We start from the raw sequence: 3,949 nt of genomic DNA, 5'->3' as shown, positions 1-3,949 counted from the left end.
GTGATTTATATGTTGCATTTTACACACATCAAATACCCCCACACTTGAACTTTTGCTTGTCCTCAAGCAAAACTCTTTAAATGTGGCTTACACTCCCAAATGGAATGGGTAGAAGAGAAAGTTTTTGGCTTGTCCTAGAGTGTCGGGAATCCAAGATCTTTGTAAGTTTTATTTTTATTTATTTACAATCCTATTCGTTATGATTTATTTAGAACGTTTCATAAGATAAATTACTTATTCGGGCATAGCATGCCTTATTAAAATTCCATTTATATACAAGTTCACATACCTCACGGGAGATCACTCAACACTCGGCCGAAGGTGTAATTTTTAGTGAATCACTCGAGAGCGGCATGGAACTTACGCCTTCCATAGGCTTGCCAAGCAATCAATCCTCCTCCTTTTTAACTTTTTACCTTTTTAAATATCAAGAGGACTTTTTGGGTGAAGGGTTAGGCTTGGGTTAAAGGTGGGTGGTTGGGTTAGTGGTTAGTAAAAGGGCGAAAATCGTAAAAAGCGTCGGTTTTCGTGACATACCTTGTTTTTAGTGACTTTTTATTTTGAAGTATTTCTCCAAACAAGCTTTTATATAGCTTTTGTTTGTTTTTGACTTCATCATTATTTTTTTTTAAGTCACATAAAATGGCGAGCTTACGAAAAACCGAGCTTGTTACTAAAATAAAGGGTGAAAAAATAAAAAGGTTTTTGGTGGGTGAAAAGGTTTTAGGGTAATGAAATGAAAGGTTTAGGCTCAAAGGGGCTAACTAGGGGGATTTTGGGTAGGTGGTAAAAAAAATGAAAAATAATGGTGTAGAAAGAAAAAATATGGTTAGTCCTAATGCCTCCATCACTTACTTACTTGGGTTTAAGTTGGTAAGGACCGGGAATGTATCGTCGTGGCAAGTTCTAGAGTTGTAAGAACCAAGCGTCTATTCACACAAGAAACGAAAAATGAGCATTTAGTCTAAAGATGTATATTTGTATGCTCAATAAAGGCTCAAAACTCACTTTGGTGGGAATGGGTTTTTAATGTGATCAAGTATATATAATCGAATTTTTAACTAGACTTGTTATGCCGTTTCGTAATTTTCTTATATTGGTTCTTTATTATCACGACGCTATCGGTTGTAAATTTGTAAAAATATAACCTTTTTAGAACTTGTTATTTCCAAATCAAACCAAGACAAGCAAATAGTAAAAAAAAACGAAAAGTTTTTGAAAAAATTTGGGGTGTTTAGCGGTTCCAATAGAGTTTTGTGTAAGGCTTGTAATTAGGATTTGCAAAATTCAAGGTTTTAGCATCCCCCCCCCCCCACACTTAAATTACACATTGTCCTCAATGTGTCCTAAAAATAATATTTTCGGTTGATTAGAATATGTAAAAGTGGGTTAAAAAGCAAAGATTTATGTTACTGGCTTCCTGGACACGGCCCCGTGGTGACCGGGCACGGCCCCGTGGTCAAGTGCCAGTAACAGAAATTAAAGAGTTAAGACAGAAGTCTGGACACGGGGGCGTGTCCGCTGAACACGGCCCGTGTCCAGTTACCTGAACTGGGTGTTTTTCTGTAGGTGGCTAAGCACGGGGCCGTGTTGGTTGGGCACGGCCCGTGTTGAGCCTTCTGTGACGGAGATTTGTGTCGGGTTGCTCTGGTCTTTGTGTATGGGTCCATTTTTCTCGTTCCCTTTTTCATCCATTACCACCATGAGTGTGTTTTATTCTGCAAATTAAAACTAAAAGATTAAACTAATTAAGGATAGTTCCGCGGAATGCCTCCGTGGTGCGCCACGTTTATAAGGGTCCTTGGCTAGACCCAATGCGAGGTTATATGTTTTCTGAGTGGGATGTCTGGCGTCCCATGTTACACCGTCGGAGAGCAGCATCCAAGCTTGAATCAATAACCTTCATGTAATTGACCGGGTCGTCGTCCTCTATTCTCTTCCCAACCCCGAATTTCACTTCATCATCCCCGTACCTCAAGGTGAGTGTCCCGTCATTCATATCTACCACTGCTTGGGCGGTGGCAAGGAAGGGTCTCCCTAGTATAAGGGGGACCTCGGTGTCTTCCTCCATATCGAGTATGACAAAGTCAGCTGGATAAACGAATCTGCTTACCTTTACCAAGACATTCTCGATGACACCTTGTGGGAATTTGACGGATCGATCAGCGAGTTGTATGCTCATTTTTGTAGGGCTTGTGGTTCCTAAGCCGAGTCTTTTAAACATTGATGAGGGCATGAGGTTAATGCTAGCCCCAAGGTCGGCTAAGGCATTACGAACGGGTGATTCCCCTATTGAGCAAGGAATCGTGAAGCTTCCGGGATCGATTTTCTTTTGGGGAAGTTTATTGAGTACGAGGGCAGAGCATTCTTCGCCTAAATTGACTAATTGCAAGTTCTCAATTTTCTTTTTATGTGTAAGGAAGTCCCTCATGAATTTAGAGTACTTGGGCATTTGGGTTAGGATAAAAGGAATATTGACATGCAATTGTTTTAGCAGACTTTCGAACTATGCGAATTGCTCATTGGTCTTTTGACGAATTAACCTACCGGGGTATGGAACTCGAGGAGCCTTGGTAGGCTCTGGTGACGGAGGGGAGTTCTTTTCCTGCAGAGGTGTGGGTACTGTTTCCTCCGTTGGTGGCAGCGCTTCTGCAGGCCCTACGGTGCGGTTCCGTAGTGTGATGAGATGAACTTGCGCTTTTGGGTTCGTTTCGGTATTGCTAGGTAATGCGCCTTGCGGTCTCTCGGAAAAATTTTGAGCTATTTGATTTAATTGTTTTTCTATGTTTTGAATACTAGCTTGTTGATTTCTAAAATTTGATTCTAATTGTAGAAATCTTTCCGAGTTTTTCTTATCAGTGTCGGAGACGAGGCGAGATACAGTATCTTCGAGCCTTTCTCGTCCACTTTGTTGTTGGGTGAAATTTTGTGACTCATTTCTTGGTTGCTGAAAGTTTGTTCGTTGGGTTTGTTGGTTACTACTATTGTCGGGTTCCCTCCAACCAAGGTTTGGGTGGTTTCGCCATCCTTGGTTGTAAGTTCCCGCTGGGGGACCCGACGGCCTAGGTCTATTATCAATGTAGTTTACCATTTCTTGTTAATCGTCTGTTTCTTTCATGCAACTCCAATTTTCATGTGACCCACCACACCCTTCACAAGCCATAACCGAGACTGTTTTTGTCATTTCCAATTTTTTTATTTTTGAAGTAAGGGCCTCGATTTGGGCTTGTAAAGAAGTGCTTTCATCGACCTTATGGGCGCCCGGGGCGATAGACTTATTACCCCGGGGGGTGTGCCATTGAAAATTGGTTTGAGCAATTTCCTCAATTTGATTGTATATTTCGTGTGGGCGTCGATTACCTAAAAGTCCCCCGGAGCTAGAATCAAGTGTCTGCCTAGTGTGTGGCAACAATCCATTATAGAAAGTGGATACTTGTTGCCATATTGCGAGGCCGTGATGGGGACACTTGCGTAATAGCTCCTTGAACCTTTCCCAAGTTTCATATAAGGATTCCCCGTCCTCTTGTGAATATGTATTAATTTCAGTCATTAACTTAGCAGTTTTAGCGGGAGGGAAATACTTATATAGAAATTTTTGGGCTAGTTCATCCCAGGTGTTTACCGATCCAGCTGGGAGGGCGTTGAGCCAAGCTTTCGCTCGGTCTTTTAGTGAGAAGGGAAACATACGGAGGCGGATGGCGTCGTTTGATGCTCCATTGATCCGAAAGGTATCACATATTTCCAAGAAATTAGTTATATGTAGATGGGGATCCTCGTCCGCAAGCCCATGGAAGGTTGCGGAGTTTTGGAGCATTTGTATCAAATGCGGCCGGAGTTCGAAGTTATTAGCTTCGACATTCGGAGCATTGATAGCGGCGCCTAGATTACCTACGGTGGGTCGTAGATAATCCATAAGGGTACGTTGGTCCGCCATTGGAGGTGGATCACC

General features: G+C 42.2%; 1 non-coding gene across 1 annotated transcript; it reads left to right on the top strand.

The window, feature by feature from the left end:
- Positions 1–3,449: 3,449 nt before the first annotated feature.
- On the top strand, positions 3,450–3,556 carry LOC118481453. The gene has a single exon (XR_004865662.1). It is a non-coding gene; the product is annotated as a small nucleolar RNA R71 (small nucleolar RNA).
- Positions 3,557–3,949: the final 393 nt, after the last annotated feature.

Source organism: Helianthus annuus, chromosome 8 (genome assembly GCF_002127325.2).
Source record: "Helianthus annuus cultivar XRQ/B chromosome 8, HanXRQr2.0-SUNRISE, whole genome shotgun sequence".
Classification (NCBI taxonomy): domain Eukaryota; kingdom Viridiplantae; phylum Streptophyta; class Magnoliopsida; order Asterales; family Asteraceae; genus Helianthus; species Helianthus annuus.
Note: the sequence above shows the minus strand (reverse complement) of the source record. Positions and strands in the feature narration are given on the sequence as shown.